The 26,346-nt window shown below is 40.8% G+C and overlaps 1 protein-coding gene and 1 long non-coding RNA gene across 5 annotated transcripts in view; one reads left to right on the top strand and one right to left on the bottom strand.

Moving 5' to 3' along the window:
- The window catches only part of LOC140205967 (uncharacterized), a 144,946-nt gene that overhangs the window by 12,914 nt on the left and 105,686 nt on the right, over window positions 1-26,346 (bottom strand). The gene's annotated exons all lie outside the window — the stretch shown is intronic.
- ror1 (receptor tyrosine kinase-like orphan receptor 1) overlaps window positions 1-26,346 on the top strand; it is a 286,759-nt gene that overhangs the window by 166,710 nt on the left and 93,703 nt on the right. Inside the window, exon 1 of one of the 4 annotated variants that reach the window (XM_072273896.1) lies at window positions 19,103-19,143. The exons of the other annotated variants lie outside the window; for them this stretch is intronic. The gene's annotated coding sequence lies outside the window, so the exon portion shown is untranslated. Of the gene's footprint in view, window positions 1-19,102; window positions 19,144-26,346 lie in introns of those variants that run through there. 4 annotated transcript variants of the gene reach the window in all.

Below are 26,346 nucleotides of genomic sequence, written 5' to 3'. Positions count from 1 at the left end.
AAAATGTGTTAGGCAGGATTTCGCATTCACAAAACTGTGCCAAATCCTTCCAATTGGTCTTTGCTTTTACAAGTGATTATAATTTTTCCAGTAGTTTCCCTTCTACAGACATCAGGCTCATAGGCTTGTAGTTTTCTTGGCTTATTGCCTCTGCCCTTCTTGAACTTGGGAATAACATTCACTGCCCTCCAGTGCTTTGATACCTCATCCATGGCTAAAGAAGATGCAGACATCTCTGTCAGAGTCCCAGCAATCTCTTTCCTTGCTTCCCAGCATTGAGAGAGGTTTTATCAGGACCTGGAATTTTGGCCACTTTAGTGTGCATCAATATATCTAACACTACTTCTTTCCTGATACACACAGCAAAGTCAAAAATCATAGGAGTACATGAAAGCGTGCACAGGAGCAGTGAAAAACTTTTACTTACAGCAGTATCATAGGTACATAGCAGCATTCACACACAAAAAAAAAACAAATCATAACATCGCAAACACGAGGAAATCTGCAGATGCTGGAATTTCAAGCAACACACAAAAGTTGCTGGTGAGCGCAGCAGGCCAGGCAAAATCTCCCCCTCCCCCTCCCGCTTTCAAATTTCTTACTATCTCTTCTTTCAGTTAGTCCTGATGAAGGGTCTCGGCCTGAAACGTCGACTGTACCTCTCCGTAGAGATGCTGCCTGGCCTGCTGCGTTCACATAGTCATAGTCATAGTCATACTCATACTTTATTGATCCCGGGGGAAATTGGTTTTGGTTACAGTTGCACCATAAATAATAAATAGTAATAGAACCATAAATAGTTAAATAGTAATATGTAAATTATGCTAGTAAATTATGAAATAAGTCCAGGACCAGCCTATTGGCTCAGGGTGTCTGACCCTCCAAGGGAGGAGTTGTAAAGTTTGATAGCCACAGGCAGGAATGACTTCCTATGACACCCTGTGCTGCATCTCAGTGGAATGAGGCTCTGGCTGAATGTACTCCTGTGCCCACCCAGTACACTATGTAGTGGATGGGAGACATTGACCAAGATGGCATGCAACTTAGACAGCATCCTCTTTTCAGACACCACCGTCAGAGAGTCCAGTTCCATCCCCACAGTATGCACACCAGCGACTTTTATAAATTATAACGATATTGATAGGATGCAGAGATGGGCTGATAAGTGGTAGATGGAGTTCAACCTGAGAAGGTGTGAAGTACTTCAGTTTGGAAAGTTGAATGTGAAGGCAGAATATAAGGTTCTGGAAGGATTCTTAGCAGTGTGAAGGAACAGAGGGATTTTGAGGTCCACGTCCTTAGATCCCTTAAGTTACTGTGCAAGTTGACAGGATTGTTAAGTAGGGTCTATGGTGTGTTGGTCTTCATTAATCAGGGAACTAAGTTCATGAGCTATGGGGTAATGTTGCAGCTCTATTAAACTCTGCTTAGACCACACTTGGAATATAATGTTTAGTTTTGATCATCTTATTATAGGAAGGATGTGGAAGCTTTAGAGAGGGTACAGAGGAGATTTACCAGGATGCTATCTGGATTGCAGAGCATGTCTTAAGAAGAGAGGCTGAGCAGGTTAGGGCTTTTCTCTCTGGAGCAAAGGAGGATGAGAGATTACTTGATAGGGTTGTGCAAGATGAAAAGAGGCATTGATGCAGTGGACAGCCAGGAACTTTTTCCCAGGGTGGAAATGGCAAATACGAGGGGGCATAATTTAAGGTGATTGGAGGAAAGAGTAGGGGGATGTCAGATGTAGTGTTTTACACAGAGAGTGATGAGCGCATGGATTGCACATCCAAGGATGCTGGTAGAGCCAGATACATTCAGGACACTTAGACGCATGGATGATAGAAAAATCAAGGGCCATGTTGGAAGGAATGGTTAGATTGATCTTAGGGTAGGTTAAAAGTTTGGCACAACATCGCTGGCCAAAGGTCTTGTACTGTGCTGTTATGTTGTATACACAACTTTTACAAGAAGGGACACAATCAGAACCCAAAAAAAGCCAATTATAATACAGCAATGCTGCTCAAGATTTCCAACATCTTCAGAATCTCTTGTTTCCTGCATTATAGTGTAAAGTGGTTATAGTGTTGCTCTCTTGAGGTAATGATTGGGGTTGTGCAGGTTGGTTCAAGAACAGAATGGTTGAAGGGAAGTAGCTGTCCTTGATGTAAGGCAAAAGACTTCTGTACCTCCTGCCTGATGGTAGCTACAAGAATATGGCATGGTCCAGATGGAGGGGATCTTTAATGATAGATATTGTCATCTTAAGACAGTGCTTCTTGTAGATAGGACTGAAGCTGGGCAGGGACGTGCCCATGATATACTGAGCTGTGTCTACTGCTCTCTACAACTTCTTGCATTCTTGTGCATTTGAATTCCCCTACCTGATCACGGTGAAACCATCAAGATACTTTCAACAGTACATATGTGTAAGTTTTGTTAGATTGTTCAGTGACATGATAAACCTTCTAAGAAAGTAAAGATGCTGGTGTGCCTTTCAAATGATTGCATCTATGTGCTGAGGCTCGCACTGATCATCCATTAGTTAATGTCCAGGAATTTAAAACTGCTGACCGTCTCCACCTTTGATCCACCAATGTAGACTGGAGCGTGTTTTCCAGCCTAATGTCACCAGTCTGTTCTTCAGTTTTACTGAGGTTGAGCAAGAGGCTGTTGTTGGGGCACCTGTCAGTCAGGTATTCTAGCTCACTCTTATGCATTGACTCATCACCACATGTGATTCATTTAACAACATTGTTGCCATCTTTGAGCAGACCTACTTTTTCCCTAGTTACCCTCTTACCTCTGATGTATTTTTAAACGATTCTGGAATTCCCCTTAATTCTGTTTGCCAGGACCATTTGGTGTGCCCTTATTGCCCCAAGTGCTTTCTTAAAGTCTTTCCTATATCCTCCATAAATATCAAGGGACTCATTTGATAACAATTTCCTGTACCTGACATATGCTTCCTCCTTCTCCCTGATCAAGCTCTCAATTTTCTTTGTTTCCCTGATCTTAAGTGGTATAATGATCCATTCCAGCTTAATGCTTGGCTCAGAGTTTTTGACCATGTTGTAAAATCGTTTGAACATACGGTGCAGTATTTATTTTATGAAATGGAAAATAGTTGACTAGTTCATATTAATAAGTTAATGAAATATAAATAATATTTCAGCTGAACCTGGATGCTGCATTTTAAGACCTTTTCTTTGGATGGATGAGTTACTGGTACTATTATTAATAGTTTGAGACCAACTACAGGAAACAAAGGCTGCAAGCTTCCTTAAAGCACTTATTCTTGGCAGAGTTTCCACCATATTACCAGCACAGAAACTGGTTGAGTGGGAACAGTACCAAGGATATTTTTTAAAACTTAATTCTTACAGCTGCGGTGTTGGTAATGAAGGAGGACTGAATTAGAATTGCAACCAAGTGAAGTTAGGACTAATTCTTTTCCAGTTTTCATATTCTGGTCAGAACATCTAAGGAGGAAGGTTCAGGGGAAAGAAAAAGAGAGTTTCGGATCCTCCATTATCATAAGATGGCAACACAATAGAATAAGCATTTGGCAGAGGAACAGACCTGAGCTCACTAAAAGTAAAGCTAATAAAATTAATATTAAAATTCTGTTAGAAAATAATTTGGTAAATGATAGTTGATACCATCGAAGATCTCGTCATTACTATCTGACTAGCATATCCAGTTGACATCCCAATTTGATGGACTACATCAGACTAAGAGTAGGCCATTCAACCCTTGAGTGTTTTATGTCTTTCAATAAGATCATGACTTAATCTCCACCCTGACTCTATCCTCCTGTTCTGGCTCCAATTCTGTTAATAGAAGTAGAGAGCTTCAAGCATGGAACAGTTGCTCAATTTCACCACACACTGTATCATAGCTTTTATACAATCGCCTCTTGCTTTGCTTCCTTTGTCAGTAATGAAACTCTTTTACTATGAATATTAATTGTCTCACATAAAATATTCTGTCTTTAGGAAATAAAAACTATTCATCTCACATATAATGTTCCCTGAACTTATACCTACAGCTTTTTGCATGTGAGAGTTTCACATTTTCTTTGGAAAAACAAACATGATTCCTGACTAATCTGCTCAATAGGCTAGCTTTGATTTTGAAGTTATATCCGCTTGTCTTAGATATCATGACCAAAGGAAGTGGCTCCTCTGTCAATCCCATCAAAATCCTGAAAGCTTCAATCAGTGCAGTCCTTGAATTCTGATAAAGTGCCAGACAGTTACCAATGATTGAAGCTCACAGGAGGTCTTGGGTAAAGAGCCTTTGAAAAAGCATTGGATTTGTTATCCCAGGCTTGCATATCCTGTCAGGGGCTGCATCCTTGTTGCAAACTGTTTCATTTCCCAGATACAGTAATATTAAACTTCGTGGCTGGGTCAGTGAGGCAGCATGATACAGCAAAGATTTAAACTAATGGAGTTCAGCATTTGACTAATGATGGAAATTAAAGTCCAAAGTGAAAACTTGCAAATTACAATATTGCACTGTGAAGTAACACTCTTACTGCTGTGTCAGAAATAATCACTATATATATATATAGGTTCTATCCCAGGCATGGATTGTGGATTCAAGTTCCTAATGGCCATGGTGAAACTGGCCAGACTGCATGCAAGTACCATGTTATCTGCTTTGTCAGTGTGATTAAAGTGGTCTACCAGGATATAGATGAGTATAATCTGTATCAGATGCACTGTGATCTGGAGGGAAATGGAATTTGGTAGGTTAACTCTTTTTTAACCAGCACAGACGCAGTGGGCCAAATGATGACCTGAGTGTTGTAAATGTTGGGTTATAACATTAATTTCCATGCACAGAGGGAACAAGCAAAATAAATAATGCAGAGTCCTCAGAGACGTTAATTGGCAATATGTTTGTTTGCTCTTTGTGAGGTTTTGTTGTCTTCACATGGGCTTCCTCTATAACACTAACAGATCCTGAAGTAATCAATTAGCTACAAAACATTTTGGAACATCTAACAATTGTGGAAGGTGATACATAATTCCATTTTCATTTTTGATGTTGATCATATCTAATGGGGTAGAGAAAGTACTCGTGAAGATAAGTTTTGGTCTTTCCAGTACAGCAAAACAAATTCAGGGGCATTCTGCAAATTCAGGACAGGTTTGAAGGTTGATTAAAAGTTTGAAAGACCTGCTGGTGTAAATATTCGAGACCAGAACGTGAGAAATGCCCAGTTTCAGATATGGGACGAGGTTCAGCATTCCACAGGGAAGAAACAAAATAGAGTAGAATTAACACTCAATAATATTTTGCATTCTCTCAGGAAGTGGCTAACATAGTTTTAAGGTGCTTGGAAGTAGGTACAAGGGGCAAGTTTTTCACACAAAGAGTGGTGGGTGAGTGGAATGCACTGCCAGCGAAGGTGGTAGAGGTGGATACAATAGGGTTTTTTAAGAGACTGTTAGATAGGTACATGGAGCTCTGAAAAATAGAGGGCTATGTAGTAGAGAAATTCTGGGCAGTTTCTAGAGTAGGTTACATGGTTGGCACAACATTGTGGGCCGAAGGGCCTGTAATGTGCTGTAGATTTCTACGTTTGTATGTTTTGTGACTGTTGTACTAAATTCAAAGGACATCCTCCTCCATGTTCCCAGCAACCTTGGTACTCTGTTAATAAGTTAAGAAAGCATATTAGACGTGCAACACACTGAAACTGACTCTTCAATTGACTCAGGAAAAGATTGTCAAAAGCAATCCCTGAATAATAGCAATGCCTGTTTAAATTCTTCTGGGACTCTTATCCAAATAGCATTTGTTATCCCTTCTTGTCCATAATTGATATACGCTGATGCACTAGATAACAGATTTCTGGCATTAGAAGCAAATGTCACTACTGCAAGCGCCCATCAATGAGGCAATGCATTGGAACAGTTCCAGCATTTCAATAAGTTATAAATGCCCTGGAACAAAAAAAATGCCAAGTATTATTCAAAATAACCATATAGCATATTGGAGCGCTCAAGTTTTCTTAGAGAACATGCTTGTTTTGTCCTGCATTATTATTGGAGTAACTTGCTTAGATTAGGCTATTTTTCTGCACATGTCTTTTAGAAATTTAAAATGAAAGGCAGATAAATATACTTCACTAGTACAGAAAATAAAGAACAGGATGGTTCCAGGTTCAGTATGTGGTTGGTAGTTATCTGATCCCAGCCAGACCACAACATTCCTGCTGCACAGGCATGGCCAAGAACAGAAACAGGAGGAAAAATAAATTTAATCTACTCCTGATCGCCATCCAGTGATCCAGCTGGGTAAGCACACAGCTGGAGGGCGATTCATTGAGCAGTCAACTGCAGATGGTCTTAGTTTTCTAGAAGTTAGAGCAGAGCAGGAGTGTTAAATCAACGAGTTCAGGGTCTCCGTGTAATTAGAGTTAATCCAACAGGAGTGCACTGCACTGATTTTTATTTCTGCTGTGGATATTTTTGGTTTGTTCTTTCTGGGTGTTTTCATTAGGTGACTCCACCTTCTGGTGCCTCTTTGACCAGATGTCTCAGGAAAATTGGTGCGTGCCAGGATATCTGAGAACGCTCATGAGGCTTGCGCAGTCTTAGTGCAGCTTGTGAGAGACTGGAGTTCTTATCCAGGCAAGATCTCGTGCGAAGTGGAGACACAAGTGACGGTAAATGCTGAAATCTGAAGCAACAATCAATCTGCTGGAAGAGCACAGCATTTGAGTGCATCTGTGTTAATATTTCAGATGAAAATCCTGTTTCAGGACCTAGTGAAAAACCAGAGGGGAGGCAGAAAGAGGGACTCACAGAACTTCCATCTGAGAGAGAGAGGAGGAAAACTCCTTCAAAGCTGGCACTCCTTGAAGAGACTTTGCAGTGCAGCAGTACAATGGAGGAATGAGACTGATTTCCTTCCATTGATGCAGTTGGACTGCTGAGGTCCTCAAAAGGATCATTTGTTATCTTCTATGAAAGTTGAAATATACCCATTCTGATAACTGATGTGGAGCACATGGATAAGAGGAGAACTGAATCTCGAGTCACCAATGCTAACTGAACACATGCGTGAGCTATGGCTGCAGTCACACTCATCTTCACACATTCACTTCCATCAATCTTAATGAAATTGGAAGTGTATACAATCATGGTTTCTTAGTGTTGCTGACCGAAAGTGAACTTCCACAGCATGGTGTCTCAGTTGTAGGAGCAGAGGGTAATGTAGCAAAATATGTGTATTAATAATCTGGAGTCATTCAGGAGAGCAGTGCCTGCTTGCGTTGCACATATTGTGTTAGAGTCAATGGATGTGTGCTTACCCAAGAGGGATAATAAAGCACCACATTTCTCAAGCCCATACCCGATTAAAGTACATTTGAATGTAGTATCTGTTGGAGTATCACTAAGTAAGGTAGACAACTTGCGCACAGCATTCTTCTACGAACATGAAGGAAACAGATGACCTGAGGTGGAAGAAGTTAGATGAAGGGAAGTGATAGAGATAGAAGAGTAAACACCCAGTGTTGTTACTGAATGCTTATGAATGTACCTTTTTCCCAGTGTTGAAATATCTAATGCCAGAGGACATGCATTTAAGGTGAGGGGGGTAAATTCAAAGGAGATGTGAGGGGCAAGTTTCCCCTCCCACACAGAAAGTGGCAGGTGCCTGGAAGGCACTGCCTGGGATGGTGGTAGAGACAGATACACTAGAGACTTCAAAAAAAATGTTTCAATAGGCACATGAATGAGGAAAGTGGAAGGATATGGACGTTATGTAGGCAGAAGAGATTAGTTGAATTGACCATTTGATTACTAATGTAATAGGTTCAGCACAACATTGTCGGCTGAAGGGCCTGTTCCTGTACTGTTCTAGGTGCCAATGAGTTGGCTTCGAGAGCAGGAAACCCAAGAGCGAAGTGATCATTTTCCATGCTGAATTGAACTCAATGTTCTTTTGGTCTCAACTGTGGCTCTGCAGCATTCTTATCCTGTAGGTCAAAAGATTGCGTGTTCAAGCCCCACTCCAGAGACAAAGCTAAAAGTCTCAGCCAGCCCCACATTCCAGTCCTGTGGTGGGACTGCATGGTCAGAAGGTGATAAATTAATTCCTTGTCTGCTCATGTGGCTGGAAAAGTAGGGGGGTGATCTCATTGAAACCTATTGAATATTGAAAGGCTGAGATAGAGTAGATGTGGAGAGAATGACTCCTATAGTGGGGAAGTCTAGGTTCAGAGCCTCAGAATACAAGGATGTCCCTTTAGAAAAGAGTGAGGAGGAATTTCTTTAGCCAGAGGGTGGCGACTCTGTGGAATTCATTGTCACAGATGACTGAGGAGGCCAAGTCATTGGGTATCTTTGAAGCAGAGGTTGAGAGATTCTAGATTATTAAAGGCATCAAAGGTTACATAGAGAAGGCAGGAGAATGGGGTTGAGAGGGATAATAAATTAGCCATGATGGAATGGTGGAGCAGACTCAATGGGCTGATTGGTCTAATTCTGCTTCTGTTGCTGATGGTCTAAAAGTTTATTTGTCGCAGTTTCAAAGTAGGTGAGTTATCCTCAGTAATTTGACCAATATTATCCCTGAGTCAATGTCAGAAACATGAATAGCTAATCATTATCACGTTGTTGTTTCTGGGGGTTTGCTGTGCACAAACTTGCCCATTACATTTTCTACATTACAACAGTGGCTACACTTCAGAAGTCTTTTATTGGTTTTAAAATGCTTTAGGACAACATGTGGCTGTGAAAAAACACTGTACAAATATGTTAGACTTTTTTTAAAAAAACTGATCAGTGCCAGAAATGCTCTCAGCAAACTATATCAACTATTGAACTTCTGATGCACTTCTGGCATGAGCAGCCAATGTAATACCAGAATATTGTTGCCAAATCATTTCCAGTGCTGCAGACTGCTTGCATAATTGGGCAGTATCTCAACTGTTTGAAGGTATTCATGTTCGGCTCATCAAGGTAATTGATAAATGTAAAGTCAATAAATCAAATACTTAGCATGCTTAATTTGCTGCTGTACTCTTTCTAAGCTTTTGACCGTGTAGTTAGGTACAGCTCAAACAGCAACTATAAATTTGTAGATGGCACCGCTGTTGTTGGTAAGATTTCAGATGACAATGAGAAGGTGTACAGGAGTGAGATAGACTTGACAGGTTGAGTGCTGTTGCAACAACAACCTCACACTCAACGTCAGCAAGACCAGGAGATCATTTGTGGATTTCAGGAAGGAGAAGTTTGAGGAGATTTAGTATGTCACCAAAGACTCTTGCAAATTTCCACAGATGTACCGTGGACAGCATTCCTGATATGGAGGCTCCAATGCACTGGATTGCAAGGGGCTGAAGGAGGCTGCCAGCTTCAAGAGGCAGTGCTTCAAAAAAGTGATGCCCACCATTAAGGACACTCAACATCTGCGACATCCTCTCCTCTAATTACTATCGGGGAGGAGGTACAGAAACCTGAAGACCCATGTTCACTGGTTTACAAATACTGTAGCTTCTTCCCCTCTGCCACCAGATTTCTGAACCAGAACTAGTCTATGAGATGTTCATTATTCCTTTTTCTCTACCACTTACTTTGTAATGCATAGTTATTTTGATCTCTTTGCATTATATTGCTAACACATAGCAACAGGTTTCACATCATGTAGGTTAGTGATAAGAAACCTGATTCTGATACTTAATTGATAACATGCCTAACTTCCAGCTCAGATACAGCAAGGATTAGATGAAGAGAGATCTGACCTTCCACTCATCCTCCATCCCCTCCCTGCTACATTGATAGCCAGCTTTATCCACCTCCCTGGGATTCCATTTCCAAACTATTCTTAGTTCTCTACTCCTTTTAAGATGCATCATTTTGGCAAGTATTTCATTCATCAACTCTGAACCCACCCCTCTTCTAATTGCAGTCTACTGTGACCTGGTACCTGCTTTGCTCTCATATTTCCACACCAGCTTAGTCTACAATAGTTCTCAAGCTGCTGTGGTTGAGTGGCAGAGGTGACACTACTCTATCTATGATGCTGCAATATGTGCCTCAATGTACAAGATGTTCTTGTGCCGCCACTATATCCTCTAAGTGGAATAGTTACTCTCTTGTTAAATTCAGCTTAAATGTGGGTGGTGGGGCGGGGGGAAGAGTCCTTTGTACAGCTTTTGGTAATCCCGTTATTGTGAAAGAATGCATTTATCAAAATGATTTGCAATGAATGTCTATAAATGCACCTGAATTATGCCTGCATCCTTATAGACCTAGTGGTCTAATTCCTTTCCATCAAAGTTCAAAGTAAATTTATTATCAAAGTACATATATGTCACCGTATATGCTGAGATTCATTTTCTTGTGGGTATTCACAGTAAATGCAAACAAAACACAATAGAATTAACGACAAACTGCATACAAAACTAAAAAAGCAATCAATGTGCAAAAGACAATAAATTGTGCAAATACAAAAAGGAAAAAAAAATAGTATATTTTATGTTTTATATATATACACATACACATACATACCCACTGTAGTTTAAGAGTAAGATGGCTGAGGGCTAATAACTGTTTGTGAACTTAGTTGCATGGGACCCAAGGCTCTTGCACCTCCTTCTGCATGGCAGCAGTGAGAGGACAGCATGGACTGGATAGTGGGTGTCCTTGATAATAGATGCTTTCCTGCGATTGCACTTCTTGTAGATGTGGTCTGTGTAGGGAGGGCTTTACCTATGATGCACTGGGCTGTATCCACTACTTTCTGTAGGCTTTTCTATTCAATGGCATTGGCGTTTCCACAACAGGTCATGATGCCACCTGTCAATATACTCTCCACTGTGCATCTTCAGAATGTTGTCGAAGTTTTATATGACGTGCTGAAACTTCTAAGTAGAGCTGCTGCCATACCTTCTTTACAGTGCCAGTTATGCTCTGGACCCTGGACCGATCCCCTGGAATAATAATGCAGAGGAATTTAAGGTTATTGACTCTTTCTGCCTCTGATCCCTCGATGAGGACTGGCTCATGGACCTCCAGTAATCAATAATCAGCTCCTTGGTCTTGCTGACATTGAGTAAGAGGTTGTTGTTATGACACCACTCAGCCAGATTTTCAGTAATTCTCCTATATGCTGTTTCATCATCACCTTTGATTCAGCCTCGCAAAATGGTGTCATCAGCAAACTTGAATATGGCATTGGAGCTGCACTTAGCCTCACAGTCATTGGTATAAAGCGAGTGGAGCAGGGGACTAAACACTTAGCCTTCTGATGCACCTGTGGTGATGCCGATTATGGAGATATTGTTACCAATCCAAACTGACTGGGGTCTGAGGAAATCCAGGACCCAGTTGCACAAGGAGGTACTGAGGCCAAGGTCTTGGAGCCTATTGAGTGGTGTTGAAAGTAGAGCTGTAATCAGTGATCTAGTCCATTTGAATCGCTTGCTGGAGAAGCAGCTGCACATTACCATGTTCTCACCTGGACTCTTTGCACATTGTTGTGTTGAGGCAGTGCTTGTATTAAGGGACAAATGGTGCAAATCATTGTCTTGGACATTTTTATTGTGATCACAGGACCCAGCTGGATATTGGTAACATAGAATTCGGCAAGTCCAGTTCACTGGTTCATTGGCAAGACCAACTGCAGGGTGGTTGCATTGCTTCATTCATCGCGTGGACCAGGACCTCGTACTGCGGTGTTGCCTATTGCAGCCACTATGAAGAGGAGACACCAGAGGTGGTGTGGGAGAGAATAGAGGCCTCTGTGGGCATGCTGCAGTTCACCCTGGGCTGGGTGCTGGTGTCTGCTGCCCTTCATTGTTCGATCAGTGGAAGACATGCTGGACCAGAACAACATCTCATGCACCATCAATCTATAGGCCATGCTATCCAGGGACTTGGGCTAGATATTTTTTTCAACTGTTTGTTTTTTTTCTTCTGTTATTGTAACTATATGTGCTGTGTGTTGTTGGCCCGGAGGAATGCTGTTTCATTTGGCGGTATTCATTTTTGGTTGAAGGACTATTAAACTTGAAAACATCCTGATGTATATATCCCCACTGACCAAATGTTCTAGGGTTAAGTGAAAAGTCGGTGAAATGCATCTGCTGTAGATCAGTTGTGAAGGGAGGCAAACTGGAGAGAAGACAAGTCATTTCTCAGACAGGAGTTAATATGTTTCATCATCAGCCTGTCAAAGCTCTTCATCACAGTAGATGCAAGTCCTTCTGTACCATAGACATTGAGGTAGTTCACCACATTTTTCTTGGGCACCAGTATAATTGAAGTCAGCTTGAAGCAGGTGGATTCCTTTGACTGCCGAAGTGAGAAGTTAAAGATATCTGTGAATACTCCAACCTGTTGATTAGGTTCTTTATTCTTTCCATCCAAGAATTCGGGACTGATCTACGGAGACAACGAATGCACCAGGCATGGTTCCTAATTTCTGCAGATTCTGAACTTGGGTGACAGCAGGAAAACACAGAGATTAACACTACTTTCAATTCAGATCACCATCCAAACAACAATACCTTTCATCCAGAGGTGGTTGAAATCTGGAATACTGCCTGATGGGGACAGGGGTCAGGGCAATGGAAGTAGTTACTCTTGCATCATTTAAGTATTTAAACAAACATGAATTACCATGCCATAGCAGGCTATGGGCCAAGTGCTGGTGAATGTGATTAATATAGTTCAATGCTTGATGGCTATATCAGAGCCTCTATACAGTTTCTGTTGTGGCTTAATTTTATAGCTAGTTCTGATCAAGAAATTAGCAAATTCAAGCCTCACTCCAAAGGTTTGAGTAGATGTCACAAGTTGACACTGCGAGAATGTAACATTGTTATTGATGTCATTGTTTGGAATTAGATGCCACAGTCACCATGGTAGCGTTGTGGTTTGCGTAATGCTATGACATCTCGGGGCGTCGGAGCACAAGTTTGTATGTTCTTGCATGTGGATTTCCTCCAAGTGTTCCGGTTTCCTCCCACAGTCCTAAGACGTAGGGTTACTAGGTTAATTGGCCGTTGCAAATTGGCCTGTGATGAGGCTAGGGTTAAATTGGTGGGTTGCTGGGCAGCACAGCTCCAAGGGCCAGACTGTGTTCTCGAAATCACAGAAAATAAATAAAGCTCGCCATCTGCTTTGTCAGGTGGGTGTAATTGATCCCATATCCATTCTTCAACAGAGAAACAGATTTTATCTGATGAGCTTTCTAATATCCCTCTGCCAATATTGTCATGGTACAACACACATCAAAGTTGCTGGTGAACGCAGCAGGCCAGGCAGCATCTCCTGTTGTTGTTGTTTGTCATGGTACACATTATTTGGTCTGATTTTGCAAGAATTGGTTGCTGTGTTTCCAAGATTAGAACTATAGCTGCACCTCTAATGTAAAGCACATCAGCATATCCTGAGGTTTTGTTGGGCACCATATGAATCGGGATCTTTATTTTCTTGCAAGTGCTACTTGTTGCTGATACAGCAGCTAACCTGCAATATTAGAAGATTCTTCATCACAAGTAGATGTATTGAGTACTTCCTACCAATGAGTCCTCTGAGAAACTAGGCAGGTATGAGAAGTTGGGCCAGCTAGTGACACAAAATAACAGCATGTATCTGCCAGTCTATGTGAATCTGAATATCCATATGCAACCTTCTTTCACTGGTAAACTCAAAATGAATGCCACAAGATTTGTTTGCTGGTGAACCATAGTCGCAATTTTCATAGCCTGCCGGATGTAATTAATTCATCCCCTGAGGCACTTTCATTGTTTTAGCATTCTCATTGCCTGCTTCACTTGACCAACCAGTTTGTTTTCTGTAACAGTTTATTTAATGTGCTTTTGGCACAAAATCTATTTTCCTCATGAACAAGTAAGACAGCACGAGAACTCAATCCATAGGAAAATAACTGAAATTGCTAATTTTGAGTCACCTTCTCTGCCAATATTGCCACATCTGCAGCAAGTTTTACTAAGTTATTTACCGAGAATTGCAAGGAAGGCTAATACTGCAAGATATTCATCTTAAATACTTTCTGGTAGGAATCATAATCAACCAACCAAAGTTGTTGTTCTTCCACGAGCAAAATTTAGACCAGAGGTTGAAGTGGAACTTTCTTGGCTGCATGGCTCGGTACTGCACTAATTAGTGCAATTAGAAAGCAAGCCATCAGAAGAGTTTTCCTTTTGATATTTTGGCAATGTACTGTGATTCAGTTTGTGATTGGTTTGGTGTGCATGGCACGAGGTTTTGAACATATCATTTTTGATTGTTTCACACCATTTGTACAAATATGATAATAATCTATTGTACATTTTCTTTTCATTCTTGAACTTGTTCCCCATTTCTTTTGACAAGGATCTGACCTCCACTTGGCAAAACTTCATTGTGGGTTAAAAGGCCTGTACTGTGCTCTATGTTCTAAAACTCCATCCCCTTTCTCCCTCCAGTACTGATTGGACTTTTTTTTTCCCTCTAGTGAATCTTTGTGTAATATCTTACTCTCTGTATTTACAAGTTCTTCCCATTCCTTTACTCCTCTATCATGGATATATGCAAATAAAATGCTACTTGAGAGCACCCAATACTGCTGCTCTGCAGAGTTCCAAAGAGTGATATGCTATTTGTCTGAAAAACCTGAAAATTATCCAAAGAGGTTTTCCCTGGGGTCCCAGGAGGCACTGGTATTGAGTGCTCAGCTTATCCATCACAAGCCTGCCCATACATTTTTCAGACACTAGATATGATTTGGTGGCAAAAATTGAAAACATAAATTATATCCCTGTGCATACATTGTGCCAGATAAAGCCACTGTTGTGGAAATCTCTCAAGGACTATAGTACACTAGCCAACTGTGCTTTTGCTAACCCAGGGAGACGTCGTCAATTATAGTACTTCAATTGGCACAGGCTGAACATTTAATCTTCCTGATCTTTCAGTCTCAGAGATGAAAAGATTAACTCTGAGGTATTAAGGAGAGCCCGACCATTCTCAGGTTGAAATGGAATTCAGTGAAACCATTTACAGATGAGATCATACAACTGCCTTCCAAAGAGAAAATGCTAAACATACTGAAGCAGCTCAAGAAAGAGATAACTTATTTTTGCATTTGAGCTCAAACGATAAGGTGCTTCCTGTCTATTTCAATAAGATATAGAAAAAACTCTTCACTACTAATTGAGACACCAGACTGCAGTTGCTGGAAATCTGGAGGAACTCAGCAAGTCAGGAAGCATCTGTGGAGGGAAATAGACACTTGGTGTTTCAGATTTGGACCCTTCATCAAGCTGACTATTTCCCTCCATAACTGCTGCCTGACCCATTCAATTCCTACAAATTTTTGTTTGTTCACTGTACTAGTTAGTATTAGTATTTACTATTAGCATTTATGATTCAAGATTTAGCTAATAATGAGGATTGTGGGTTTATCTCAGATGTATAAGATAAAAGGTATAAATAGAGTGGACAGCTAAAACCTCCCCTGCCCCCCCCCAGGGCAGCAATGGTTAATGGGAGGATGTACTTTTAGGGTGATTGAAGTGGGGGGGGGGAATGTCAGAGGTAGGTGTTTTTTTAAAAAAAAATACACAAACCGTTAAGTGCATGGAATGCACTGCTGGAAATGGTGGCAGAAACAGATACGTTTGGGATATTTAAGAGACTCATGTGCACAAATGATGAAAGAAAAATGGAAGACTGCGTGTAGGGAAGGTTTGGAATAGGGTGAAAGATCATTGCAACATTGATCGAAAGGGCCTGTACTGTTCTATCTCAAACCAAATACAATTCTATCTAATACCATGACATGCAGAAATATTCTATTTTTAGAGTAAAAGTGTCTTATTTAACATTTCACTTTTCACCCCTTTAGAGTGGTTTGTTCCATCGATATAGTCCTCTCAAGTGATATTTTGGTAGATACACCTTTTTCAGAGATTTCATGAACTGTCAGCACACTTGGAATCCACTCCGGCTGTGATTCCTCTGACATATTGCTAAATGTTTTATGTAAGCTATCTGCAGATTCAAAAACTAAACTATTTCTTTCATCTCTTTGAGATCAAGTGTGAAATTTCATCTTCCCTGATAGACCAACAATGAACAGTTAGTTAGGTCATAAACACTGGTCTCTGTTCAATTCATTGATCTCAGCAGCATTGGTGATAAGGATTTAGAACTTCCCTTAGAATTCAATAGTTTTGATTTTTAACAGAAAATGTGTAATCTTGATAGGCAAGAAGTGCATGGGGTAAAGAAAAATGATTTTTCTTCTCCTGGTATTGGCCACATAAGGATCATGTGACTAGGAGAGGGTGGGGAGAAAATACAAAACCAGCATTAGACCTGAGCTTTTTCTCAAGGAGATGGTTGGATTAAACTCAGAAGACTAAAGACTACTATTAAAGTCAGTTTGTTTTTCTGACCACTTGTTTTCTCTCATCCTCCTTAAAAGGCAGTGACTTGTGATGATGCTCAAGTAGGAATTTAGAAGAATGTTAAATTTGAAATGTTTGAAATGAATCTAATTATATCAGCATATATTCAATCAACTCCACATGAGAATAGCATTGTGTTTACCCCTTTGGAGAAACAGTGATAAACAGTGTTTCAAATGGAAGCAGGATAGGTACAAAAGGACAAAAATCACATGTGGAACACTGGAATAACTGTGTTACTGGATTTTTTAACATAATTCACCAAGGAGAGTCAGTTTTTGGGGTGTATCACGGTGCATAAGGCAAGAACAAGTTTATAGAATCTTCAGAAGATTGAGTGCTGAATTGAAGTTTACGTCAAGTATAGATAATAACAACAAGAGAAAAATCTGCAGACAGTGGAAATCCAAGCAACACATACAAAATGCTGGAGGAACTCAGCAGGCCAGCCAGTATCTATGGAAAAGAGTAAACAGTTGACATTTTGGGCCAAGACCCTTCATCAGGACCGGGAAAAAAGATGAGTCAGAGTAAGAAAGTGTAGGTAATTTGTGGTTTTCGTGGGTTGAACAGTAGTTTTTCCTTTTATTCAAAATGAACCATGGTGGAATATAATCAGCAGCCCTTCAATAGTGAGAAGAAAAGTAATAGCACTGAAATAACGGATTGAATATTACAAGAAATACACGTCTTAATGCTGTGATTTTTGACATGAACAATGGAGACACAGCAGTGGTGCTGCTGCCCAAAAACTTCAGCTACCCGGGCTCGAACCTGACCCCTGTTTATCTGTGTGGAGTTGTTTTGTTTTCCTTGTGACCTCGCAGATTTACGTGCTCAAGATCACGATTGCTTCATATCATTTCCAGTACACAAGTATGAAGGAGAGTGAAATAACAATCACTCCAGATCTGATTCAGCACAAAAAAGACAAGATAAAGAAAGCAATTAAAAAATAACACAAATATAAATACATAAGATAGCTTATACACGTAGATTGATTGTATGCCCATAAATTAACACTCAGCACAGGAGTGCTTAAGGTGGCTGATAGGAAATGATAAGGTGGTGGTGGTGAGCATTGTGGAGGGGTGAGTTAGTGGGTGGTGTTGATCAGCCTTACTACTTGGGGAAAATAACTGTTTTTGAGTCTCATGGTCCTGGCGTAGGTGCTACATAGCCTCCACCCTGATGGTCCATGAGCATGTTGGGTGGGATCCTTCATGACATTACTGGCTCTTTTCTGTATATAGGTCCTTGATGGTGGGTAGGCTGGTGCTGGTAATGCATTGGGCAGTTTTGACTACTCAATGTGGAGCTTCCTGCCTACTGCAGTGCACTTACCATACCATGCAGTGATGCAGCACGTTAGGATGGTGTCTACTCCTCATCTGTAGAATGATGCGAGTATAGATGTGCATAGTCCAGCTCTCTTCAGCCTCCTCAAAAAAAAAATAGAGGCATTGGTGTGCTTTCCTGCTTGTATGGAATGTGTTCTCGGACCATGACAGGTTGGGTGAGATGAGTACTCCCAGGGTTTTGAAACTGCTTGCAGTTTCCACTACTGTGCCCGTGATGCAAAGTGGGGTGTGAGTTGTGTGAGCTCTCCTGGAATTGATAACCATCTCCTTTGTCTTGTTGACATTGAGGAAAAGGTTATTTGCCTGGCGCCAGGCCTTTAGCGCTTCCAGCTCCTCTCTGCCGGCTATCTCATCATTGTTGGTGGTGATCCCCACCACTGTCGTGTCAAGTTCGCCAAAGACAGTGTGATGTTTGGTTGTCTAGTCACTGGTGAGCAGAATGCGCAGCAATGGGCTTTAGCACACAGCCCTGCAGGGCACCTGTGTTGTGGAAGATGCAGAGGCCTAGATGCTCCAGATCCCAGGTTGCCCAATTATTTGGCCATTGTAAATTGCTCCCTGGTATGCTCGTATTGGTGGGTAAGTGTGGGAGATAAGAGGCCACAGGGAAATAAATGGGGAAATGGGATTCTTGGGAATGATGGCATAAAGTGAAAAAATAAGAAAAATCTCTTTGCAAGTCAGTTTGATGTTATTTCTTAAAGAGCAATTTTCCATTAAAAATAATGTCATGCTGCATTCAAAAAAAACAGCACATATTGAGAAACTTTGGAGAAGCAGCAACATGACACCGATAACAAGCAGTTTAATTTCTCCATCTCATCTGTTGTTTTCCCTACAAAGTACTTGAGAAATGATTGCACTGCTGTTGGCCATCCTCCCATCCCTAACTTAACTCAGATTTGTTGAGGCAAAACAGTGCAAGCTATCTTTGTGACTCCAACAAGGGAGACATGTTTAAGCTGTTGCCATTCTTGTCTAATGTCTGCGCAAACATGAACTTTCTTCAAGACATTCAGTAACAAACTGTGCTGGATCATTTTCCCACTAGGCCCTGGGAACAAACTACTTAAAATAACAACCAATAACAAGAACCCTGAAGGCAGATCAGACTTCATACTTAAAGCATATATTGAATCCTATTCTCTGATGGACTTGGGCTTTTCAGTTTGACTACTCTAGAAATCATATGTTTCTGTGTTATTTCAGATCAGCTCTGGTCAGTGAGATTGTAAATCTTTTTTCTAAACAGATGTAGGAAGTACCAAGCCCCAGGATGCAACATATGAGGAAACAATGGATGGAAGGTCAAATTAATTAAAGGAAGAGGTGCAGGAAAGTCAAAATTCGATTTTTTTTATAAGCTCTCGTTTACAAGATAACTTGAACATTCACAATTTAACAAAGCATGGTTAAAAACATGGTGAAGGAAACACTGGATTAATCTGATTTCAACTCAATAATAGATTAGTTCAAACTGTGTGTAATCTCCTTCAGAGAAAAATACCTGGATGCTTTCAGACAGGGACAGAAGTAGAGGGATCAGCCATGAGGTGTTTTATCATTGTATTCTAACCAGCTGTGTTGTAGGAGCTGTTGGAAAAGTCTTCCAAGTAATGAGTCAGAGCTATGCTCAAGGTCTGCACAAAATGTCTTGAATTGAAAATCTATGTATAGATCTCTTGCATGTAACTCTGTGGGCATTAGGTCACGTACGCCTGTGGCTTTTAAGCATGGGTGACTAAATTTTAAATTCTGTAAATAAATTGCTAAAACATGACCACGCTGGTTGTGGGATACTGCAGATTGTATGCAAAAAGAGCATACATGGAGTGACATCACATGGCCTGTCATGCTCAGTTTGAGCATTGCAGGCTTAAATTAGGTGACATTTTTAACAGGATCGGTGATTTACTGCAGGTGGTCTTGTTTGTAGGGTCCTGCTGAGAAGTCGGCCATGACCTTGCTGAATCATGGAGCAGGCTTGAGGGGCTTCCTGACCTACTTTGTGTCCTGCTCTTATTTGTTACGTAATAGTCCTCACAGCAGAGATGGAAACACCATCATTATTCTTATTGATTTGAGGATTGAGTAAGTTGGGATTTTTGTTTTGATTGGAACATAGGAGAAAGAGGAGTTATTTTACAGAAGTGCAAAAAATCATGAGGGGGCAGAGAATTATTTTGCAAGGGTTGGGAATTCTAAAATGAGAAGACATAGGTTTAAGGTGAGGGGAGAGATTTAAAAATGAATCTGAAGTAAAACTCATTTGCCCAGAGGGTGGTCAGTATGTAGAATGAGTTGCCAATGGAAGGAGTTACACTAATGGCATTTACAAAGGTACTTGAATAAGAATGGTTGAGAGAATTGGGCTAAATGGGGACCAATGAGACTAGTTTAGATGGGAATCTTAGCATAGCCCAGTTAATGGGAATGGGCCATTCAGCTCATCTGTGACTATGATTATGATGATACATCTGGTAAAATTTCAAGTCTGTAACACTCAGACAGATCACATCACACGGAGCAGCTGTTGAGTTAAAGCTACGAGTTGTAGTGTGACAGAGCAGTACAACCAGAAGAGCCTACTTCGTATTACTAAATAACACCACAGATACAGGCCCTTTAGCAGAGCGTCATTTTCTCCCAGCTAGTCCCAATTTTATACATTTGTCCCATATCCTTGTAAACCGCCACCCCTCCATGTACCTATCCAACTGCTCCTTAAATGCCTCAACCATTTCCTCTGACAGCTCATTCCATCGACTCACCAACTTCTTCATGAACAAGTTGCCTTTCGGGTCTCTTAAATTTTCCCCTGTCATTCTAAGTCTATGCTCTTTAGTTCTGATCTTTCCTATCATGAGAAAAAGATTTGCCACCCAACTCATCTGACTCAGTTTTAAACATTTTTATCACCTCTCATTCTCCTATGTTCCACTTCTCTTAACTCGGGCCCTCTAGTCCTGGCAACATTCTTAGAACATAATGTTGTGCTAATCCTTAAACCCTGCCTCCCATATAACCCCCCACCTTAAATTCCTCCATATACCTGTTTAGTAGTCTCTTAAATTTCCCTAGTGTATCTGCCTCCACCACTGACTCAGGCAGTGCATTCCACGCACCCATCACTCTGAGTAAAAAAAAAACCTTCCTCTGATATCCCCCTTGAACTTCCCACCCCTTACCTTAAAGCCATGTCCTCTTGTACTGAGCAGTGGTGCCCTGGGGAAGAAGCACTGGCTGTCCACTCTATCTATTCCTCTTAATATCTTGTATACCTCTATCATGTCTCCTCTCATCCTCCTCCTCTCCAAAGAATAAAGCCCTAGCTCCCTTAATCTCTGATCATAATGCATACTCTGTAAACCAGGCAGCATCCTGGTAAATGTCCTCTGTACCCTTTCCAATGCTTCCACATCCTTCCTATAGTGAGGCGACCAGAACTGGACACAGTACTCCAAGTGTGGCCTAACCAGAGTTTTATAGAGCTGCATCATTTCCTCGCGACTCTTAAACTCTATCCCTCGACTTATGAAAGCTAACACCCCATAAGTTTTCTTAACTACCCTATCCAGCTGTGAGGCAACTTTCAGGGATCTGTGGACATGCACCCCCAGATCCCTCTGCTCCTCCACACTACCAAGTATCCTGCCATTTACTTTGTACTCTGCCTTGGAGTTTGTCCTTCCAAAGTGTACTACCTCACACTTCTCCAGGTTGAACTCCGTCTGCCACTTCTCAGCCCACTTCTGCATCCTAACCTAGACCTAAGTCACTTGTGTATTCACATCCAAATCGCTTATATAATTAACAAATAACAAGGATCTCAACATTGATCCCTGAATTCTTAAATCTTGTTTGCACACTTTTTTATTTTAACCATATCCTTCCTATAACAGGATGAACAACACTGTATACAGAACTTCCAAGTGCAACCTCACAATGAGGAAATGCCTTCTTCTCATTACTCCCATCAGAGGTACAGGAGTCTGAAGATGCACATTCAGTGTGTAGGGGACAATTTATTCATGATCAAATTTCTGAACAGTCTATGAACAGTAAATCACAGATTTTGCTCTCTTTTTGCACTATTTTGTTTTCTTATGGTAGCATGTGGCATTTGTTTTGTACTATCTGCTGCCATAAAACAACAAATTTCGGAATGTAGGTCAGTGACAATGAACCTGATTCTGACATAAAAGCACAACTCCTATACTCCTTTTACACCACCGTGTATCTGTGATGCCTCTTGCAGCAAACTATGCACTCGACACCTCGGTCGCTTGTGTATTCACATCCAAATCACTTCTATAATTAACAAATAACAAGGGTCTCAACATTGATCCCTGAAGCGCACCACTAGTCAAGAAACAACCTTGGCCACTATGGCCTACTTCACACACTGGGCCAATTCTGAATCTGCCAAACTATCTCTCCCTAAATTCTGTAGGGACTGACCTTCCAGAACAACCTACTTTGTGGAATTTTGTCAAAGGCCTAGTTAAAGTTCAGTAGTCAACATCCACTGCCCTACACTCACCTACCATTTCGGTCACCTCTTCAAAAATAAACTAAAGGTTTCATCAAGCACAACTTCCAACATACAAAGCCATGCCGACTCCCACTAATCAGACTGTCTATCCAAATAATACTAGAACCTGGCTCTCAGATGCCCCTACCCTGACTTACTGATGTCAGGCTGACTGGCCTCCAGTTCTTTCATTTGTTGGAACAACATTAGCCGCCTTCCAGTCTTTGCAGCTTCTCCAGTGGTTTACAATGAAGAAAGTATCTTCACTTGGGCCTCTGCAATCTCCTTTCTAAACTCCCACAAAGTCCAAGGTTGCACTATGTCAGGCCCTGGAGATGTATCCATCTTCCGGAGGACTGGAAAATTGCAACTGTCACTCCACACTTGAAAGGAAGGAGGCAGAAGGAAGGAAATCTTAGGCTAGTTAACCTGACTTTAGTGGTTGGGAAAATGTAAGAGTCACTTGTTGAGGATGAGGCTTTTGGGGTACTTGGAAGCACATGATGAAATAGGTTAAAATTAGGACAGTTTCCTCAAGAGGAAATCTTGCCTGACAAATCTGATGGAATTCTTTGAAGAAAGAACAGGCAGGATAGACAAAGGAGAGTCTGTGGATGTTGTTTATTTGGGTTTTCAGAACACTTTTGAAAAGGTGCCACACGTGAGGCTGATTAACAAGATAAGAGCAAGGGTATTACAGGAAAGATACTAACATGGATAGAAGATTGGCTGACTGGTAGGAGGTCAAGAGTCGGAATAAAGGGGGCCTTTTTATTTTGGCTGCCAGCGACTAATGGTGGGTCATGAGTCAGTGTTAGGACCACTTCTTTTCATGTTATATGTTAATAATTTGGATGAAGGAATTGATGGTTTTGTGGCCAAGTTTGCAGGCAATACAAAGACAGATGGAGGGACAGGTAGTGTGGAGGAAACAGTATCTGAGGAAGGACTTAAATTTGGGGAATGGGCAAAGAAGTGGCAGATGGAATATAGTGTAAGTAAGTGCATGGTCATGCACTTTGGTAAAAGGAATAAAGATGTGGATTATTTTCTAAATTGAGAGAAAATTCAAAACTCAGATGTACAAAGGAAAGGGACTTAAGAATCCCTGTGCAGGTTTCCCTAAAGATTAACTTGTGGGTTGGGTTGGTGGTAAGGAAGGCAAATGCAATGTTATCATTCATTTCAAGAGAATGAGAATACAATGCAAGGATGTAATGTTGAGGCATTATAAGGCATTGGTCAGGCTGTATTTGGAGCATTGTGAGCAGTTTTTGGCTCCTTATCTAAAAAAAATTATGTGCTGCCATTGGACAGGTCCAGAGAGGTTCACAAGAATGATCCCAGGAATGAAACGGTCAACATGTGGATAAGTGTAGGAGCAGTGGATACAGTCAATAGAGGGAAGTCCACTTAGATCAGAGATGAGAATGAATTTCTTTAGCCAGAGGGTGGTGAATCTGTGGAATTATTTGCCATGGATGGCTGTGGATATTAAACCTGATTCTGATCTATTGTCTGTAGGAATATGTACATTCTCACCACTCTCTCCATGGTGCTCCAGTTTCCTCCTACATTCCAAAGACATATGGTTAGGGTTAGTGAGTTGTGGGCATGTTATGTCAGCACTAGAAGCATGGCAAAACTTGTAAGCTGCCTGGCAGAATCCTTGCTGATTTGATTCAACACAAGCAACGTGTTTCATTGTATGTTTCTATGTACATGTGATAAATAAAGCTGCTTTCTTTCTTCTTCAACCAGCAGACTAAAACATTACCTATCAATACCTCTTCACCAAAACCTCAACTCACAAATTCTGCTCAGCTTAATTTTATCTTCATTTTATTGGATGAAGTGCTCCTCCCACTCATTTAGCCAATCAATGAGATTTGCCTTATTAAAGATATTCATACCAAATCCTTCTCCCATTCCTACACTGGCTAATGCTCACAATGGCCACTCTGCTTGAGCCAATCTTCCTTTCATTGGCTGTTAATTAGTTAATAGCCTATTAACAAACAATGAGCTAATTACCACTTTTAAATTCTCCCACTCTTGGTTCAGGTCCTGACTTGTAAAGTTGAAAGGAAATCCCTTACCTAATTTTATTTTGACTCGGGGAAGCCCCAGTTACACAGGACATGGCTCCTAAACTGTGGTTCCTTAACCGAGATATTAAGCTATTATCTGAGATATACCAGGCGCAATCTGTCTCCTGCACAGAGTCCTTGTTATTGTAATGGCACTTTGGAACATACTTGAAGTTGTACTGAGGCTTTGTTGGGGTGGTGGGGTCTCTCAAAGGTCTGGACCCTGATATCAGTATGCTAATAAATTGGGCAGCAATGTATAAGTTTTAAGACCTGTAAGCTTAGAGTTTCAAAGCGTGTTGGGTACTGAAAACAATGGTTGTAAACATATTTGGCCTGAACAGATGTGGGCTAATAGTCAGCAAGGGCTAGTACTTACTCTCTTTAAGAATTTCTAGGTGAATTCTTTTTGCTTGTTGGATCCTTTAGTTGGTGCTAGTTTATTCTTTGGAAAATTGTTACCATATTAACACTTGATAACATGATTTCCAAGAGAGAAATACAGGTTGATGGATTTTCTATAAACTAGACATTTTTAAAAAAAAACTCAGGATGTTTGAGCTTTTGTTTATAAAGCACATAGGTGACTATTTTATCAGACCTCTCCATATCAATATTCATTTATTTGCCCTTTACACTTGGGGTGTTTCTTCTACTTGTATGTTTAAACGGAGTGGTTTTCTTTGTTAGATAATTGTACCATAGTGAAAGTAGACCATGTTTTCCATTTAACACAATTCTTGAAATTAGTCTACAATATGTAATTAAATGTTGTCAGATTCCGCTCTGTTGAATCTGATACAACAGAATTGCATTGCACTTACCAATGGAGAGGATCATTTACTAACGTTTTATTGCCCTGTTGACAACCTGCATTTACAGTGGCATACAAAAGTTTGGGCACCCCTGGTCAAAATTTCTGTTACTGTGAGTAATTAAGTGAGTAGAAGATGACTGATCTCCAAAAGTCATAAAATTAAAGATGAATCATCCTTTTCAACATTTTAAGCAAGATTAGTGTATTATTTTTGTTGTGTACAATTTTAGAGTGAAAAAAGGAAAGGAGCACCATGCAAGAGTTCGGACACCCCAAGAGACTTGAGCTCTCAGACAACTTTTACCAAGGTCTCAGACTTTAATTAGCTTGTTAGAGCTATGGCTTGTTCACGGTCATCGTTTGGAAAGGCCAAGTGATGCAAATTTCAAAGCTTTATGAATACCCTGACTCCTCAAACCTTGTCCCAACAATCAGCAGCCATGGGCTCCTCTAAGCAGCGGCCTAGCACTCTGAAAATTAAAATAAATGATGCCCACAAAGCAGGAGAAGGCTATAAGAAGATAACAAAGTGTTTTTAGGTAGCCGTTTCCTCAGTTCGTAATGTAATTAAGAAATGGCAGTTAGGAATGGTGGAGGTCAAGTTGAGGTCTGGAAGACCAAAAAAACTTTCCGAGAGAACTGCTTGTAGGATTGCTAGAAAGGCAACTCAAAACCCCTGTTTGACTGCAAAAGATCTTCAGGAAAATTTAGCAGACTCTGGAGTGGTGGTGCACTGTTCTACTGTGCAGCAACACTTGCACAAATATGACCTTCATGGAAAAGTCATTAGAAGAAAACCTTTCCTGTATCCTCACCACAAAATTCAATGTCAGAAGTTTGCAAAGGAATATCTAGGCAAGCCTGGTGCATTTTGGAAACAAGTCCTGTGGACGGATGAAGTTAAAATAGAACTTTTTGGCCGCAATGAGCAAAGGTATGTTTGGAGAAAAAAGGGTGCAGAATTTCATGAAAAGAACACCTCTCCAACTGTTAAGCACGGGGGTGGATCAATCATGCTTTGGGCTTGTGTTGCAGCCAGTGGCATGGGGAACATTTCACTGGTAGAGGGAAGAATGAATTCAATTAAATAC

Source organism: Mobula birostris, chromosome 12 (genome assembly GCF_030028105.1).
Source record: "Mobula birostris isolate sMobBir1 chromosome 12, sMobBir1.hap1, whole genome shotgun sequence".
Lineage (NCBI taxonomy): Eukaryota > Metazoa > Chordata > Chondrichthyes > Myliobatiformes > Myliobatidae > Mobula > Mobula birostris.
The sequence above is the reverse complement of the archived record's forward strand: the minus strand, read 5'-3'. Positions and strand labels throughout refer to the sequence as shown.